The sequence below is a fragment of the Periplaneta americana genome, chromosome 9 (assembly GCF_040183065.1).
Source record: "Periplaneta americana isolate PAMFEO1 chromosome 9, P.americana_PAMFEO1_priV1, whole genome shotgun sequence".
Taxonomy (NCBI): domain Eukaryota; kingdom Metazoa; phylum Arthropoda; class Insecta; order Blattodea; family Blattidae; genus Periplaneta; species Periplaneta americana.
In genome coordinates, this window is record NC_091125.1 from 140,584,756 (window position 1) to 140,606,056 (window position 21,301).

General features: G+C 35.7%; 1 protein-coding gene and 1 non-coding gene across 26 annotated transcripts in view; both read right to left on the bottom strand.

Annotated features, from left to right (window-relative positions):
• trol (terribly reduced optic lobes) overlaps positions 1-21,301 on the bottom strand; it is a 1,501,851-nt gene that overhangs the window by 1,373,089 nt on the left and 107,461 nt on the right. The window lies entirely within an intron of this gene.
• Positions 9,180-9,253, bottom strand: TRNAN-GUU (transfer RNA asparagine (anticodon GUU)). Its single transcript has one exon. It is a non-coding gene; the product is annotated as a tRNA-Asn (tRNA).

Genomic DNA, 21,301 nt, shown 5'->3' on the forward strand with positions numbered 1-21,301 from the left:
TTCCCCTCGACTTAAGAGACAATACGGGATCATTCAAGAAAATATGAACATGGGTGTATGACTCCATAGTTCAAATGCGGTCCAAAATAATACAGGGTGCGACATTTAAAACAGGCACCTGAATAGCACAACCATTTGTAGCGACAGAAGACAAATCTTCAGACGAAAGTTGTTTGGCGTGAAGGGGGACATATTGTGGTATTGATATTTGTTTCAAAGGTGCAGGTGTAGAGAAGATATTGAAGCAAACTCCATTATTTTAAATGGATTGATAGGATTTATGATTTACCCTTAAATAGTGCGTTTCATGACGTATGCAACAACTATGTTTTGATGGCCATCGATGATGGTTGAAGATCAAAGATTAAGAAAAATTAGTTAATTTCAATAAACCGATCAACTACTGGGTTACCCCATTATATAGTTTGAACCGTACAAATCAAATGTAAACAAACATTCAACTCCTTGTACTGTTTCTTTTGTATGTGTATAAGAAGACATAAAATGGCCTGCACGTTCACCAGACTTAAAACAAATAGATTTTTATTTGTGAGGAAAATTAAAACAAGCAGTGTACCAAGGAATACCGACTAGCATCGAAGACATGAAATAAACGTATAACACGAGCATGCTCGGGGATAAGCTCTAATGAAATTCAACATGCAATGTTTTCAGCTCAGAATCGCTTTGCATAATGTATCAATGCTCAAGGTCACCACTTTGAACACACGATTTAATTCTGAACATATGGTGTAAGTTACAGAAATGATTGACTTTTTCTTTAACAAACATATTGTTCATAATTAATCTTCAACTATCTTCAGTGGCCATCAAAACACAGTTTTTGTATGCGTCTTCAAACGCACTATTATATAGTAAATAATAAATTATATCGATCCATTTAAAATAATGAAGTTGGTTTCCGTATCTCCCCTTCACCTGCACCTATCAAATAAATATCTATAGTAAGTTCCGTTCCCATGTACTGTACATAAGTAACCATGTAAGTGAATATCAATAATAACGTAAATTGAGGCACAAGGGACATTTTATATAAAACGATACAGTACTTTGTTAAAATATTAATGAAATACAAACCACATACATAGACGGATAAAATTTTGTACATTTGTCATTATCAACCAGGTATACTTGTGATAAAAATTTGGCGTATCTATATTTACAAATATGAATGTTATTAATTTTACTATATTGGGCTCTTTAAAATATTGAATTTGGGAATTTCAGTATATTGCCTCTTCCGTTTCCAATACATTCCTAAAGCTTCTGCTGTCACAGGAGAATTCACAAAATCTAAGGCACAAATAGCCATAGTAGCTGACACACCCTTTTTAAACTCCATTAACTAACTTCACATAATCTATTCGTAGATGAACAAATTTTCCAGCCCCAATTTCGGGATACCTTACAAATGACGGTGGTAAAATATCAGCTATATTTCTCATGAAAATGTACTCCCTTAATGTTTTTTTTCCCCCCAACAAAATTATCTGGAAAATTATAGTAAGAAACATGATACAAAACCGGTAACAGTAAATAATAATAATAATAATAATAATAATAATAATAATAATAATAATAATAATAATAATAATAATAATAATAATAATGTAGAGCAGCGGTGACCAAACTGAGTATCGTGATTACATCGTGTAATCAAAGACATTCATACTAGTAAGGGGAGTTTCCTGTACTTTGCTCTCTGTCTCTGAAGGTAAGCAGTGACGGTACCATGTCGGTCTACAAACCCTCTGTCTCTACGAGCAGGAACAGAAGGTTTCGTACAGAATGGGAAGAGGAATTTATTCGATGTTCTGTCGGAGAAAATGTAATATATTGCTTTGCTCCACGGTTCAATTAGTAGTATTATATAGAAGCGACATTACAGAGCATTACATAGGCATAACAGGTATTATTATTAATAATAATAATTATTATTATTACTTATCAGCAAGCCTTACCATAATTCTTATATATGTGCCTCAATATGTAGGTCTATATCTTCCCTTGAATTATAAAATAAATACTACGCTATATCTCCATTTTAATTTCTTTTTTTAATCTTTTTATGATTATTATCAGTTATTTACTAGTTATTGATTTAATGATGATAATAATAATAATAATAATAATAATAATAATAATAGCTTTATCAGTAGCAGTAATGATAATAATAATAATAATAATAATAATAATAATAATAATAATAATAATAATAATAATAATAACATAGAGAAACTGATTGAATATTACGTGCTAGTGCAGTAATGAAGTGAGCTATTAAACTCCCAGAACTGAAATCAGCCGTAAATCAATTTGTCCTATGAAATATTTTAATAAATTAAAAAAAACTGCGCATTTCTAGATTAAATGTCCAAAAGAGAATTCAGGAAATTTCTGATTGTGTTCATTGAGGAATATTTGGGAAAAAAAAAAAAAAAAAAAAAAAAAAAAAAGCAAGAAAATATTATATATAATTTTTATTGGTTCCTGATGACAGTAGTGACATTACTGATACAGCAAAGCTTGCTATTTTTATTCGCGGGGTTGATGAAGAAATCAATGTTCGTGCACGAACCACCACTGGTTGTAGTTTTCATGCCATGTACCTCTCCTCCGTCTCCTTACTTCTTAGACTGTCTCTCACGTGTAATCACTGCCGTCCGAGTTTTGGTCAGCGCTGATGTAGAGAATGAAATATGAATTTAATTGGCACAAGTAAGACAGGAATTAAGAGTTCAGATTTATTATAAAGATATTGCAAGACGAAAGCAAAGGCGACACATTTTCACCTATAAGCTGTAAAAAAAAATAGGTGTCACAAAATTAAATTAGATCATTGCTACGTCCGCCAACATTTTTTCACCCTTCGCCAGTCAGAACCACTTTCACGGCTAAGCCTGTAGTACAAGCGTATAAGAAAGAAAAGACACATTTAGTCTTTTTTGCTCCGTGTTTTTAAAGCGATTATTTATGCATTCCTTTAAAGGAGGAGGGAGACGAACCCAAAAGAAACTGTTTTGTGTGCTAAAGCGGTCATGGTGATAAGCAGACTAAAAATTTATTGAATTTATTCTTTTGTTAAACAGCTTTTTGTTATTACTGAATATTTATGATTTATTTCAAGGTTCTCATCCCAGACATATAAACTTTAAGCCTGGAATAAAAATAGTAATGACAAGAAGTCATGTTACAGCTTGTATACATTACGTGACAGTCGGCAGACATTCGGCATTAGAACTCACTCCGACGGTTCCTCATTGAATTGCATTTCTTTAGTCCGGGACGTCTCACTTCATTCCACATCATTCAACTATGGAAGTGACAATCCAACAGGCTATGTTTCACATTTGGGCGCTAGTTCATTCTTCTTCTTTTTTTTTCCGTAATTAATGAATGCGAGACAGCTCCTTGTTGCTTAGATACTTTTAGTTCGTGCCGCGCCCGCTATAGGCGACGCGGAAAAATATATAGCGCTACCGATTAAAGGAAAGATATGATCTATGTGGCTCTGGATCAAGTGAAGAGTTAGTAACGCCTTGAAGAATGAATGGAGCATTTGCAATGTCTAACAATAATAAAAATAGTAACAAGCTATCAAGCAAGTTGCTGGTGAAGATTTCGAAATGATACAATAATAATTTATGGAGGAAATTTATAGTTTAAACTTCTAAAACCGCGAAATATCGAGAAATTGATCGTAAACGCGAAATGGATATGATCACATGTCACCGTTCTTCGCAAGTCTTTCGTGGCTCCGACTTAAAGAACGTAGAACTTTACACTCTTTGTCTTTACTCTTTCGAATTCTGCACACTTCAACATCAATTTACCTTTCGTCTCGTTTCTCTTATCTATGCTCTAACCACGACGTAAATACCAGATCACTTATCTGTGGCACGCTAAGTATACCTCTTCATAGAACATCTTGTTATCCATCATCTTTTACAGTATCCACCTCGCGACAATGTAATTCCTTCTCGCAAAGTATTATAGGATGCAAGACAATAAACATTTTTAAATACAGCTTAAAAGATAACCTTCTTTGTATTTCACTCCAATCATACTGACAAACTATCACTGACTACATTGTTACTTCTTCCTTTAGACATGCATCCTGATAGTGCTGTATTTTCAAAATTATCTCATAATAATCTCTTTCTATTATGTAACATTATTTGAAATACATTAACATTCTATGTATTTTAGCGTAATTCTGCTACACAGTTTGCATTTCATTGTTTAATTAATAGTTCATAGTATTTTGCTGTTTAATTCGTAACTAATCTCTTGTATACATGTAACTCTTATCTAAATCAAATTGTTGAATTCTGTTGAATACTTTTTGCTGGTTGAGTGGAAGAGAAGGCCTTACGGCCTTAACTCTGCCAGCTGAAATAAATCATTATTATTATCAGGGAAAGGATTTATATGTAAATACATATTTACTTATAAAGCTAATATAATTTATATTTTGCATTATCTTTATGTTTCACAATGTGTAGGGTTGAAAAATCCTACTTTTATTTTCCATATTTTTCCATATTTTAGAGTTTAGTACATATTTTCGTTAATTTCCATATATTTTCCATATTTCATATAAAACAGTCCATATTATATTAGGTTTAACAATAAAACAAAACAAAATTCCATTAACTTTTAAAAATACATTTCAACAATAGAGATTTAAACACATGTTCAGTAATCCCTTTAACATCAGAGTTATTTGAAAATTAGCAGTCCTATCAACAATGGGAAAGTAAGTTACAAAACTGTATTAATTTAATTTAAAATTTTTAACAGACTTCAGTTGTGCAGCTCAACAGTTAAATGCCAGTCAGAGTACACATAGGTTCAGTTTTGTAAATCATACTATAAAGACGGTAAATATGCCAAAAGTACGTCATTCAGTCAATTTAAAATCAAAACTAACAAGTTACATTTCAGAATTTAAAGAAGATGGTTTATCAACTGACAATAAAATATTATTTTGTAATTTGTGTCAGTGTGCAGTATCATCTACACAAAAGTTCCTGGTGCAACAACACATTACAACTAGTAAACATCAGGCCAACAAACAACTAAATTCCAAGCAGAGACAATTGTTTTTAACACAACCAACAACATCGAATGTAAGATCTGAGTTTAACATCGACCTGTGCCGTTCTCTCATCTCTGCTGATATTCCTCTCTACAAACTAAAGAATAAGGTCTTCAGGGAATTCCTTGAAAAATATACTCAACATACAATCCCGGATGAGTCAACACTTAGGAAGACGTATGCTCCATCCATCTACGATGAGACAATACAGAAGATAAGAGATGAAATTAAAGATAGTTCAATTTGGGTTTCCATTGATGAGACTCCCGACAAAGAAGGTAGACTTGTTGGTAATGTAGTTATCGGTTTGTTAAGTGAACAATATTCTGAACGAATTCTTTTACATTGTGATGTTCTAGAAAAGTGCAATAACAAAACTATAGTTAAACTGTTCAACGAAGCTATGGGTATCCTGTGGCCAAAGGGTATTATGTACGATAATGTGTTATTCTTTATTAGCGATGCTGCCCCTTATATGGTCAAAGCTGGACAAGCATTATCTGTTGTATATCCTAAATTGACTCATTTTACTTGTGTGGCGCATGCATTTCATCGTGTGGCAGAAGTGGTCAGAGACAATTTCCCTAAAGTAGATTTGTTGATTTCATCAGTGAAAAAAGTATTTCTCAAAGCTCCCAGTAGAGTTAACGTGTTGAAAGAAATGTACCCTGAAATTCCATTGCCACCAAAGCCAATTTTAACTAGATGGGGTACATGGCTAGAAGCAGTTGAATATTATGCCGAACATATAGACTCTATTAACAATGTTCTCCTTGCATTGGACTCTGAAGATGCAGTCTCAATTGATACTGCGAAAACAGTTACCTGTGACATAAGTGTGAAGAATGACTTAGCTCACATTCAGCATACATTTTCATGCATCATAAAAACGCTCAAAAGTCTCCAAAATAGGCACCTTTCACTATCTGAAAGTTTTGAAATTATAAATAGTACTGTGGAACAACTGAATCGTGGTAGAGGTAAAGTTGCAGATGCAGTAAGAGCTAAGGTGGACACTGTACTTTCAAAAAACCCTGGATATGAAGAACTACAAAAGGTTGTTGCTGTGATGAGTGGTGAATCAACAGTGAAGATTAACTTGGACTTATCCCCAGCAGACATTGTGAAATTGAATTATGTACCAGTTACTTCTTGTGACGTCGAACGCTCTTTTAGTCAGTATAAATCTATCCTCAGAGACAATAGAAGAAGATTCACTTTTCAGCACTTGAAAGAAATGTTTGTAACCTATTGTTATGGTAACAGACAATAAAAATTGTGTTTTGTTGAAACTACATTGGAAGATAAGGTACGTCCATTATATTTTTTGTTTAGTTTGATTAAAATGTACCAATATTTAACGTACATAGTCATTTTTTTATAATTTTAAGTCCATATTTAATTCCATATTTTGGTAAAAATCCATATTTAATTCCATATTTTGGTAAAAATAACTACATATATATTTACATATTTCATATATTTTTAGTCCATATAAATCCGTTCCCTGATTATTATATATCCATGACTTGCGTGGAAAACATCGGAACACTTTATTAAAGAACGCTTGGAAAAACACACTTGCTTCCATAGTACTACGAGTGACATCACGTTGCAATAAAATTGGGACAATTTTTACCTATGTACAGCATATACGGTAGAGTTCCGCTTACACATTTCACTACTTGGATATTTTCAAGGAGATGCAGTATACACTAGGTCTTTGAGTCTAAATAGCTTTTATTCCGAGAAAATAGATTATAACATTCTATATTTCGATCGGTGTAAGGCGAATTTCCCGAATTATTTCAGTCGAATGGGAGAGTATTCCATTTTTAAAATATAGCCATTTCAGTCCAAGACACTGAACGTACTTTTTATTTCGGAATATGTAATATATATCTTTCTCGTGTTAAATTCTATCGTGCCTGGTTAACATGTTTCGACCTATTATGGGCCTTCTTCAGAACTGGTCGTTGCTGGTCTTGGCGCCTTTTGTTTTGTTTCCTGTGCGGGTATGTTTGTGTAGTGTAATGTGGAGTCAAAGAGTGTGTGTATTCTGAAATTGTGTTGTGTCTTGAGAATTTCATTTGGTTGTGTTTTTGTGTGTCTGTATATTTCGCTTTGATCTAGTGAGTTTAGTTTCTGACTTTTTGGTTGGATGTGTAGAATTTCCATGTCTGCGTTGATGACTCTGTAGGTGTGGTTAGCATTTATGACGTGTTCTACATATGTGGAAGTGTTTCATAATTTTGTTATGCCTGTGATGTGTTCTTTGTAACGTGTTTGAAATGATCTGCCTGCCTGTCCTATGTAGAAGTTGCTGCAGGTGTTACATTTGAGTTTGTATAGGCTACGCCTGTGTGGTAGTATTTGTTTGTGTTGTTTGTGTGTTGAGATGTTTTTGTAGAGTATTATTTGTTCTGTATGCGATGTTGTAATTTAATTTCTTGAATGAGGTTGCAATCTTGTGTGTGTTTTTGTTTTCGTATATTAGTGTGATGTATATTTTGTATTCTTGTGTTTGTGTTGTATTCTTATGTTTTTTGTGATTATGTATTGTCTTTCGTATTAGGTTGTCTATTATGTTGAGGTTGTATCCGTTTTCTTGTGCTATGTATTTGGTTGTAACAACAACAAACACGCAGACAACATCATATATTGGCACAGATACGTAGATGACATACTAATACTATACAAAGAAAACAAAAGACAGATCCAAAACCTACATCAACACAAACAAAATACACCCAAAGCTACACTACACATTACAAATCGAAAATAACAAATCCATAAAATTTCTAGACATCACAATAACAAAAGGCGACAACAAACACACATTCAAAGTATACAGAAAACCAACAACAACAACACACGTAACCACCCAACACAACACAAACAAGCTGCATTCCGAACAATGGTACACAGACTACTCAACATACCAATGAACCAACATGATTAAAAAGAAGAGCTAAACACAATCAAATGATGAGGTTCAACCTGTCTTCGGACAGGTGACTAAACAAGAATATTTTTATTAAAGAGGAAAATGCAATTACTGACAACCCTCTGATTTTTCCAAGAAATTTTATTACAGCATCCTGTACTTTTCATAACCTTAGTTTTAGAATTGCTCAAAGAAATGAAGAAAACACAAAATACGTTTTTGACAAGATTTAGGCCTATACTTGCCACATTCAAAGCTCACGTTAACATTGTAAATTGGAGATTTGTGAATAAGACGTCATATTCAATTCAATTCAATTTATTTGGCCATTAGACATACAGTTTTAGGCTTCGTCAGAATACACTGAAAAAACATATAAATACATTTTTAGAAACACTAATAAAAAACAGTAAAATTTAAGTAATACAATGAAAACATGAAATAATCTGAAACTTTTAAATTGAAGAAAACTAACTAAATTGCAATTAAACTTATTTATTAAAATACAATTTCGTACAAATTTGTGTTGAAAAACTCAGCAACAGAATAAAAAGGATTATTTAATAACCAATTGTAAAATCTAGTTTTGAAACTATCGATTGGTAATTTATAATATTGACTTGGGAGCTTATTATATAATTTCATCCCCATAATAAAAAAGTTTGTGTTGCTCTTGTGTAATCTACAATATGGAATATTAATTTGTTCACTATTTCTAATTTCATGATCATGTATATTGGCCAGTAATGAGTAATTGTCCATATTTTGTCAAGATCATACATATACAAATTTATGATTGTTAAAATCCGTGAGTGTCTGAAAAGTGGCTGTCAATGTTCCAGATAGTTTGATCTACATAGAATTCTAATGGCCTTATTTTGTAAAATCAAGACGCTTCCAATTTTGGTTCCATTTCCCCAGAAAATTAGAGCATATCGAATTATCGACTGAAAGAAAGAAAAGTAGGCACATCTTAAATAATTTTGAGAAACGACTCTCCATCACAAATTCCAGACATAAATACACTACATCAATGCTCGCAAACTATACAACTGTAATTCTCTAAGAATATGTGCGAACAATACAATTTAATTAAATTATAAAATTCTACGCCCCCGGGTGGGCTCGAACCACCAACCTTTCGGTTAACAGCCGAACGCGCTAGCCGATTGCGCCACGGAGGCAGATGTTTACATCAGTCAGTCTTTACACATCTCATAGGATCTTTCACTATTAGTAAACCTTTACAAGAAATCTCAACTATCTATAATATGTAAACTAGAACTTATCAGATAATAAACTGTGTTCATTCATACATGCCAAACAACTGTAGGTAAACACGATGTAATAAGCGCAATGGAGAAACCGGATTCTAACTTTAATTCTCGGGATAAGGCAGAAAGCTGGAAGCAGCGACTTCCCTCGGGAAGAGCAGTCAATAATAATTGGACACCACAATGAAACGCCCGATTCTTGGTTTGGTAGTTTGAGAGTTCGACCCTCTTGTTTAAACATATACAGTCAATAAGACATTCGCTGACCACGTGGTGGAAATTATAGTGGAACTTGCTAAATGCGAAATAGTGAATAATTCGAACTTTTCGCGCGGTCCCTTAACCTCTTCAGTCCCGAGACAAATTTAAAGTAAAAAAAATGTTAAAATATTATTTATTGGATAATTGCCGATACAAAGACAAACCCTAATCAATCAAAATTTTCATCATGATCTCAATTCGTTTTTTGCTAGGTATCACATGTGATACCTTGGGATTCTATGGGGACTTAATTTGGTATCCATTCAGTTTTATTTATTTTACAGAAATGCATACAATTGCTTTGACGAGAATATTGTACGAAATGAAAATATAAAAATTGGAAATTTATCTTTTGAAGAGGTGGAATAGTTCAAATATTTGGGAGTAACAGTAACAAATATAAATGATACTCGGGAGGAAATTAAACACAGAATAAATATGGGAAATGCCTGTTATTATTCGGTTGAGAAGCTTTTATCATCCAGTCTGCTGTCGAAAAATCTGAAAGTTAGAATTTATAAAACACTTATATTACCGGTTGTTCTGTATGGTTGTGAAACTTGGACTCTCACTTTGAGAGAGGAACATACGTTAAGGGTGTTTGAGAATAAGGTGCTTAGGAAAATATTTGGGGCTAAGAGGGATGAAGTTACAGGAGAATGGAGAAAGTTACACAACACAGAACTGCACGCATTGTATTCTTCACCTGACATAATTAGGAACATTAAATCCAGACGTTTCAGATGGGCAGGGCATGTAGCACGTATGGGCGAATCCAAAAATGCATATAGAGTGTTAGTTGGGAGGTCGGAGGGAAAAAGACCTTTAGGGAGGTCGAGACGTAGATGGGAAGATAATATTAAAATGGATTTGAGTGAGGTGGGATATGATGATAGAGAATGGATTGATCTTGCTCAGGATAGGGACCAATGGCGGGCTTATGTGAGGGCGGCAATGAACCTCGGGTTCCTTAAAAGTAAGTAAGTAAGTAAGCATACAATTGCTTACAAATAATGAAATGAAAGTATCTGTATTACAGCAGCAACATAAGTATTAGAAATCATGGCAAATATAATAAGCTACTCTCGTTCAATATATGCATTATATAGAAAATATATTTCCTTCGTGGAAAAAAGATGATCTGTAACAGGAACTACACTGCCGGTAAAAAAAACATCTGAACAATAATAACAGAATAACAGCAACAACACTAAGTGACACACACACACACACACACATATATATATATATATATATATATATACAGGATGATTCAAAACCTCTGCGACAAACTCTGAGGGGTGATAGGTCTAACAATAAGGAACTCTTTTTGTTAAACAACCTATGTCTTTTGACGCGTCGACCTGGTTGGCGAGTTGGTATAGCGCTGGTCTTCTTCTATGCCCAAGGTTGGGGGTTCGATCCCGGGCCAGGTCGATGGCATTTAAGTGTGCATGTAAAAGAACTCCTGCTGGACAAAATTCCGGCACATCCGGCGACGCTGATATAACCTCTGCAGTTGCGAGCGTCGTTAAATAAAACATAACATTTAACATTCTTTTGACGCGTCGTTTCGAAGTTACCGTTGAAAATGTATTTGCGCGGGCGTATGTCAATATATGCGAATATGTGCACCCCTGTTTGTTTGTTGAGATGTTTGTAAGAGACGAGAAGGGTTGTTGTTGTTGTTCGTTTACGTTTAATGTTCAATACCTTTTCCTTTCAGTTCAGTCTAATCATCAATTGAGAATGGATGTCTACACCTTTCCCGAGTTAGCCGACATGGTAATGTGTTATGGGGAGGCTCGCGGAAACGGAAGAAGAGCTCTCCACATGTACCAACAACAGTTTCAAAACAGAAATCACCCTCACCACACAATGTTTGCTGGACTTTACCAGCGCCTTCGAGACGATGGATCTCTTTGTCCCCGGCGAATTGGTGGAAGACCGCGTAAACATCCATCTGCCCACAATTTTTTACTAAACTGTCCATGTATTGGAGTATTATACAATACACGGGTACAGTGATCAAATCTGATTGGCAGTTCCACACACTCCCTATTTCAGAAATTGACTTAGTATACGAATTGTTTCTGCCCACAATTTTTTACTAACCTGTCCATCTATTGGAGTATTATACAATACACGGGTACAGTGATCAAATCTGATTGGCAGTTTCATACACTCGCTATTACAGGCATTGAGTTAGTATACGAATTGTCTTTGCCAACAATTTTTTACTAACCTGTCCATCTATTGGAGTATTACACAATACACGGCCACAGTATCCTTTTTTTGACCAGCATTTATAATCTTCTACTAGTTCCACAGTGAATTCAGTCGATGACATAAAAATGGACGTATTGTCAAACTACTTTAGTCGATATTATAGATATATTAATTTGTTCTACAGAATTTATCTGTAATATTGACATTTTAATATTTTAGGAGAAACATTCGCTCCGGCGCCGGGGATCGAACCCGGGTCCTTGGTTCTATGCACCAAGCGCTTCGACCACTATCTATCTATCTATCTATCTATGTATCTATCTATCTATCTATCTATCTATCTATCTATCTATCTATCTATCTATCTATCTATCTATCGTCCACACCTGTGGAGTAACGGTCAGCGCGTCTGGCCGCGAAACCAGGTGGCCCGGGTTCGATTCCCGGTCGGGGCAAGTTACCTGGTTGAGGTTTTTTCCGGGGTTTTCCCTCAACCCAATACGAGCAAATGCTGGGTAACTTTCGGTGCTGGACCCCGGACTCATTTAACCGGCATTATCACCTTCATTTCATTCAGACGCTAAATAACCTAGATGTTGATATAGCGTCGTAAAATAACCCAATAAAATAAAAATAAATAAGTCTATCTATCTATCTATCTATCTACAGTATCTATCTATCTATCTATCTACAGTATCTATCTATCTACAGTATCTATCTATCTACAGTATCTATCTATCTATCTATCTACAGTATCTATCTATCTACAGTATCTATCTATCTACAGTATCTATCTATCTATCTACAGTATCTATCTATCTATCTACAGTATCTATCTATCTACAGTATCTATCTATCTACAGTATCTATCTATCTATCTACAGTATCTATCTATCTATCTACAGTATCTATCTATCTATCTACAGTATCTATCTATCTATCTACAGTATCTATCTATCTACAGTATCTATCTATCTATCTACAGTATCTATCTATCTATCTATCTACAGTATCTATCTATCTATCTATCTATCTACAGTATCTATCTATCTATCTATCTACAGTATCTATCTATCTATCTACAGTATCTATCTATCTATCTATCTATCTACAGTATCTATCTATCTATCTATCTATCTATCTACAGTATCTATCTATCTATCTATCTATCTATCTATCTATCTATCTATCTATCTATCTATCTACAGTATCTATCTATCTATCTATCTATCTATCTATCTATCTATCTATCTATCTATCTATCTATCTACAGTATCTATCTATCTATCTATCTATCTATCTATCTATCTATCTATCTATCTACAGTATCTATCTATCTATCTATCTATCTATCTATCTATCTATCTATCTATCTATCTATCTATCTATCTACAGTATCTATCTATCTATCTATCTATCTATCTATCTATCTATCTATCTATCTACAGTATCTATCTATCTATCTATCTATCTATCTATCTATCTATCTACAGTATCTATCTATCTATCTATCTATCTACAGTATCTATCTATCTACAGTATCTATCTATCTATCTATCTATCTATCTATCTATCTACAGTATCTATCTATCTATCTATCTATCTATCTATCTATCTATCTATCTATCTATCTATCTATCTATCTATCTATCTATCTACAGTATCTATCTACAGTATCTATCTACAGTATCTATCTACAGTATCTATCTACAGTATCTATCTACAGTATCTATCTACAGTATCTATCTACAGTATCTATCTATCTATCTATCTATCTATCTATCTATCTATCTATCTATCTATCTATCTATCTATCTATCTATCTATCTATCTATCTATCTATCTATCTATCTATCTATCTATCCATCTATCCAGCCATCTATCCAGCCATCTATCCAGCCATCTATCTACCTATCTATTTATGGTGGTAGATGAAAGAAACGCACTGTCCGATATTACCCGATGTCCGATATTACCCGACTCTCCCCTAGTGTTAGTTTGGAGGCCGGAGGAGAAAAAGATCTTTGGGGAATCCGAGACGTAGATGGTAGGATAATATTAAAATGGATTTGATGGAGGTGGAATATGATGGTAGGCACTGGATAAATTTTGCTCAGGATAGGGACCGATGGCGGGCTTATGTGAGGACGGCAATGAACTTCTTGGTTCTCTGAAAGTCGTAAGTAAGTAATTTGAAGACTTCGAAGCAGGTCATTTGCTGGCCCAAGAGATTCCTTGCTATTATGAGGGGAAAGTCCTTCCACAAAAGAATTGCAATTGATGCGTAGTCAGATCTGACATCACTTTTGATAGTGGCGACGTTGTAAAAATAATAAAAAAAAAAACAAAAACAAAATGTCAATGTTACAAAAAAAATTGAAAAGAAAAAAGAAAAAAAAACACTACTGAGAAGCGCAAAAGGATTAGAGAACCCTGACACAAACCCCGGCCGGCTGTCTCCAAGGAGACAGAACCTTAACCTAGACCCTTCTCTCGCCTATATTATGGGGCGGTTAGGATCATTAGTAAGGACCCATGAATAGACAGCTTCCAGCCCTGTAATTTAACTGAACGATACCGATCTGCCTGACGTTTATCTTAAGAGACTATTCTAACTTTACAGTTTCATAAAAGAGAGCAGTGTCAATAGGACAAGTTTCCGAACAGACGTATAATCTTCATACCATAAATATAAACTACCCCCATCATGTAAGTTATTGCTAAAATTATATGGTTCTTTGGTAACTATGAGCTATCAAATCCCAAATGAACAATGGAAATGAGAGGCAAAACAAAGACAAAACCCATAACGTATTATGACCTAGCTATATACAGATTTCACTGGGACATTCTATATTTTCTACTGAAATGTATAAAATCTCCTACAGTAAATAGAATAATATATTGCTTCCAATATGTTTCTGCATAATGTAAAATGCATAGTGATCTTTAATTCGTTTCATACGGTACACATCATAATCTATAAGCAGAGACCGGAAGTTTAGGCATTATGAACCATTAAAATAGGCAGGTAAAAAGGCATCATAAATAGCTCAAATAGATGGGCAGAGGCATTATAAATAGCTAAAATACGCAATAAAAGGCAATTAAAAAACATTGCACTAGACCCACAACCTTGCACTTTCCACAAAGGGATTTCGGCAGCAAGAAAAGCTTTACGTAAGTCGAATGCAAATTGAGATTTTCGACTCGATGTTGCAATTACTGTTGGAAGCAAAGAAATCTTCTTTCCAGTAGCCTTGTAAAGTGCATTTTTGTGTTTGGTTGTACTGATATGTTGCGATTGAAATATTTAGCTAGCTACAACAACGTCGCGATGGAAACTGAAAGAAAAATAACCGTTAAAAATAACGTTAGACCCGCACTCATTGTTACCTTGTCAAATAAACATAAGCGATAATTAAAACGCTTACTGTTATACATTTTTGCACGGCAGCACTCATTGTTGCAAAGGGAATATGAACTGATTGAAAGACGATAATATACATTCGGTGAAGTCACTTTCATTGTAGCGGTTATAGAAATAAATTAGAATATACTTGCACGCAATTTTTAATAATAAATTAATAAATAAGAGATAAATAATCAAATAAAGGTAAAAAAAGCATTCATTTTGTAAATTAGGCATTTACGAGGCGTGTTCTTAAAGTAAGTTCCAAAAGGGTGTAGTAAGTAAACGGGAAGATATTTACAAACTATTTTTGTTGCATTGTATTCCCCACACTTCAATTACTTCTCAACATAATCTCCACCATTATTGAGGCATTTATCGAGTCGTGGCACAAGTCTTTCTATCCCCTCATTGTAGAATTCGCCCGCCTGCAATGCGAACCACTCCCGCACTGCTGTTTTCACTTCGTCGCCATCAAAAAGTTGACCACAGAGGAACTTCTTGAGGTACAGGAAGAGATGAAAGTCACTCGGATCCAAATCCGGGCTGTAGGGGGGGATGGTCAATTTGTTCCGAGCCAAATTCCGAGATGAGATTTTGGTTGTCGTCACCATCAAAACGTTGACCACCGAGGAACTTCTTGAGGTGCTGGAAGAGGTGAAAGTCACTCGGAGCCAAATCCGGGCTGTAGGGGGGATGGTCAATTTGTTCCCAGCCAAATTTCGAGATGAGATTTTGGGTGTCGTCACCATCAAAACGTTGACCACCGAGGAACTTCTTGAGGTGCTGGAAGAGATGAAAGTCACTCGGAACCAAATCCGGGCTGTAGGAGGGATGGTCAATTTGTTCCTGTCCTCATGATTTTTTTCATCGACAGCACGCACCAAATTGTCATTGACCAAAGATGGCCGACCGATATGCTGCTCGTCATGCACAGAGACGCGGCCCTCTTTGAACTTCCTAACCCATCTCCTGACCATTCCATCACTAATGGCATCATCACCATACACCTCACAAAGTTGACGATGAATGTCAGCTGGTTTGATGTTTCTCGCATTCAAGAAATGGATAACAGAGCGCATCTCACAGTCGGCGGGGTGCTCGATCACTTTAAACATTTCAACTGATCATAATTAACCACACACACGGACTGAAGCTCTGAAACTGCATGCACAGCTTGTCTGAAGATGGAAGAAGAAAATATGCATGCGCAAAATAACGATTGCAGCGATGCGACGGCTATAATTGAAAACGGAACTTACTTTAAGAACACGCCTCGTATATTAAACAAAGCAGAAAAGGGCAACTTAAAACTGTCACGTTTCAATCACAAAGGTATAATTCGTACAGATTTACTTTCAAAATGAAGATAGACTTCACACATTTGAAAAGGCATTCTGCCAAAGTTCCGGTCTCTGCCTATAAGCATCCAAACCGAATGGCACAACCACCAACCACTTAAATGTTACACGCAATTATAGAGATTTTTGTAATGGTCCACAATTTCCACCAACAATTAATTATTGCTTGAAGAATTACACATTATGAAAATAACACACTGGAAGTAACCTCTGATTTTTTTAGTTGGTTATTTAACGACGCTGTATCAACTACTAGGTTATTTAGCGTCGATGAGATTGGGGATAGCGAGATGGTATTTGGCAAGATGAGGCCGCGAATTCACCATAGATTACCTGGCATTCACCTTACGGTTGGGGAAAACCTCGGAAAAAACCCAACCAAGTAATCAGCCCAAGCGGGGATCGAACCCGCGCCCGAGCGTAACTTCAGACTGGCAGGCATGCGCCTTAACCGACTGAGCCACGCCAGTGGCTGGTAACCTCTGATAAGTTCATATTAACATCACTGCCAGAGATAACTTCTATCCCTTCGCACAAAATATAATTGTTTTAATACGAGTATATGTACTTTATAAAGTATAAAGTAAGCTAAGAAAATAATCTTCACTTCGCTTAGTCGAGCCTCTTCTACCACCTGGTGTAGAGGTTTTACAAAGAGCCTTCCATCTCTCACGGTCCTGAGCAATGGACCTTGCCTCTATCCATTCGAATCCTCTCTCCCGCGGGATTCCTTGTTCCCAGGTCTGCCTCGGTCTTCCTTTAGGTCTTTTTCCCTCCATTCTAACTTGCCACGGTATTTTTGGGTATCTATCATTGTTCATTCTAGCCAGATGTCCAAACCACCTTAATTGTGATAATTTTACTTGTTCTGCGAGAGGATCAATTCTTAGACCTAGCCTTATTGTTTGGTTCCGTATTCTATCTCTTCTAGTTTGTCCTTCTATTTTTCTTAAATATCTCATTTCCATGGATTGTAGTTGACTCTTATGTTTGGAGGTCAGAGACCATGTCTCGGCTCCATATATTAATGTGGTAAGAAAATAATATTGATGTATTATCATCACCGGCAACAATCTATAACTTATGAATTACACATCTTATCTTAACACTGCTCATGGATATAATTATTATTACTGTTCTCCAACCAGGAGATCAACCGTGAAAGGAATATGCTTACTATTGCGTCATCTATTGGAGCGTAGTAGATAGATAATATTACTGTTATAACGTCAGTTTAAAAACCATGCGCTCTCCTGCATGTTATTTCCTGTATGGAGAGATTAAAAGACTTAGGATGCTATTCATAGATATTTCGCAGCACGCGCTACGAGCGTACTAAGCTAGCCCCGGCTATCGGCTGGTTACTTGTACAGAATTCAAATCATATCCTATCGCTAACACTGGTTTATGAATACGAAAAACGCTGATCATCCACCGGAAACCCGCGCTAAAAATGTCTATGAATACGGCCCCAGGAGATTAACAGTGATCTAATTTTGCGACTAGGGTAGTATATGTATGTATGTATGTATGTATGTATGTATGTATGTATGTATGTATGTATGTATGTGTGTGTGTGTGTGTGTGTGTCAATGTTATGGTTTGTGCTGTGAGAGCTAGCCAATAGAGATACGAATACCCACGTGTATAACCTTATGACAACTTATGACATCAACATTCATTCACAGCATTACCCCGCTCCGTCTCATTCCGCAGAGACTTTCTCGTGGTTGGAGTACAGTATGATCAAGATGCAAGACAAGCAACTCAGTGCAACCAAGCGTTGAGCCGTATCGAATGAGGATAATAATTTTATGTATGATATTCTCTATCTAGGATTCTATCCCTTCCTTATCAGAAATCTTAATTCGCATCCTGGTGGTGCTTGATATAATTTCAATTAAATCGTAAAAGAGCTAATTGTGAACTGAATGTAGACCATGCTGTAATTATATCAAAAGAGCTACCGTTAAAGTAACAAGTTCACAAAATAAAATAAAATAAAATAAAAATAATGTACGAACAAAATAATCCGCTAAAGCAGGGCTGAGCACCAGGAGCGATTCCAAACTAAACGGTAGATGCTCAGTTTGTCCCGGGTTCGATGCCCGGCCCCGAAACAATTTTTCCCTCGAAATTATTCAAATCAACTTTACAGGAAGTTATACCTGACAGCTTGATTTGCATAAACGGGAACGCTTAATATGCATCCGTTACGGAATCAACGCTGCACGGTGTTCTGCGAGGAAGAAAGGGGTTGAAGAGAAGTTATATGGCTCCTCGTGAGACAGTAGAATTTGCTCTTGGTGGCCAACCCTGCGCTGAAGAATTATCGGAAGGTTTCTGTAGGATAAGCTCCTAAAGCACTGCTTAAAGTTCCCTTTCGGATGCAGAGGTTTTGCTGAATTCTTTATATCCAATTTCCTACAGTATATATCTCATAAATACGATCCCCGGTTTTCTAAAGGAAGTTTGTCCTTGAACGGGTGGTGTTAGCACTGTTCGGACACACATATCTCTTGAAAAAACAGTGTAAAACAGATCCCCACAGTTTCTACCACAGAATTACAAGCAGACGTCTGATTCCACACATGAATATCTGACCTCCATATATCGGAGAGAGGGAAGGTGTTCCCATGAGAGGTTTCTCCACACAGTCACGACGGCGATTCCAATTGTGTGCAAGGGATGTCAGTTCGTGTTAACCTCACAGAATGGAGGCAGGAGTCATTAATATCCCCACGTTGTACATGTCAACGAGCACATCCCGCTCCGTCGACACTATATCAATTGGTGAGGTTACTCACCGCTGATTATATTGATAAATAGAAAAAGCATGCCTTTACAATAGTCACTGAAGCGTGTAAAGGAGATGTGCAAAGATTAAACACAGTGGGAGGAGATCAGTAATTGCTAATTCTTTACTTAACATTCCTTTCCAACTATATGCAGACACGATGAGAAGATATGAACAGTGCAAGGTCAATTTTCTCTATACTTCGGTCGATTTGAGATGGAATAGCTAATAAGTTTTCTTTAAATTTGTATTCAATTTATTCCTGGTAGATCTTACGTAAAATATGACACATGCTCTTCATATTTTTCCAATTACTTTTTGAGAAAAAAATATTTACCTTCTTAGTTCTTTATTTTTCAATTCTTTTAATTATCACATCCTCAGCATATGGTGATTTGAATACTTTCAGTAGCAGAGGAAAACATTCGTCATTTTATTTAGCATGCTTTTGTGAACTTCTGTGTAAAATTTCACTGACAGGCAAATATTCTGATAGAGGCATTTTAAAAAGTTGCATTTTTTTCTTCCACTATGTTAATAATGTCAAAAGAAATGCTTATATAAATTTTGGCCACTCAACCTCAATTTCGAGGCCGCCCAGAAAGTGATTTTCCCTGGGGCCGTTTACAGAAAAATAGCAAAAATGGAAAGACTTACTGAAACAGATAGACAGAGCAACTGTTCCGTTATTTGTCAACATATCCCCCACTGGAATTGAGACATTTGTCATACCATGGTATCAATTTTTGTATCCTTGTGTCGTAGAAGTCAGCCGCCTGAGATCGGAAACAGCGTTTAACCTCTCTGTCGATCCCATGATATGACAAATATCTTAGTTGAAAAATAGCTCAACAATTGCTGTGTCTGTTCCAATAAATTGTTCCAATGAAACTGTGTTTTCTTTCTGTTATTCGCCCCTGACGAACTTAATTTTACGGCCCTCGTTAGAATCGTACAAAATGGAAAATTTAAAGCGAAAATGATTACATCCCAATGTCAGTCTGAATTATTGATATTATTCATTCACTTACTTCTAGTGAACTCGGAGGTTTATTGCCGCCCTCACATAAGCCCGCCATCGATCCCTATCCTGAGCAAGATTAATCCAGTCCCTATCATCACATCCCACCTCCCTCAAATCCATTTTTATATTATTCTCCAATGTACGTCTCGGCCTCCCAAAAGGACTTTTTCCCTTCGCCCTCCCAACTAACACTCTTTATGCACTTCTGGATTCGTCCATACGTGCTACATGCCCTGTCTATCTCAAACGTTTATGTCAGGTGAAGAATACAATGCGTGCAGTTCTACGTTATGTAACTTTCGCCATTCTCCTGTAACTTCATCCCTCTTAGCCCCAAGTATTTTCCTAAGCACCTTATTCTCAAACATACTTAATCTCCGTTCCTCTCTCAAAGTGAGAGTCCAAGTTTCACAACCATAAAGAACAACAGCTTTCATGAAAGCAGACTGGATGAGAAAAGCTACTCAACCGAATAATAACAGGCATATCCCATATTTATTCTGCGTTTAATTTCTTTCCGAGTATCATTTACATGTGTTTATGCTCGACCATGCCAAAATGTAGTAATTATACACCTGGTAGTAGCCCTTTAATGCACCTCATTAAAGTACACCTATTCATTATAGTTCAGTTGTTCAGCCAATGAGAAATCACCATTATAGCATTATAAAACCGCAAGTATCGATTATTCTCGGATATGCAATCGAAAGACAACTAGCGAAACGTCACGGAGGCTGGAAATCCAATACTGTCGCAGAAGGTTATATTCTGTTACTATAATAATTAGCGTGAATTGTAAATAATATTCAAATAAATTCAATTTGTCATCTCGTTTTTCAATTCTAAATCAATTTCCAGGTTATATCAAGACTAA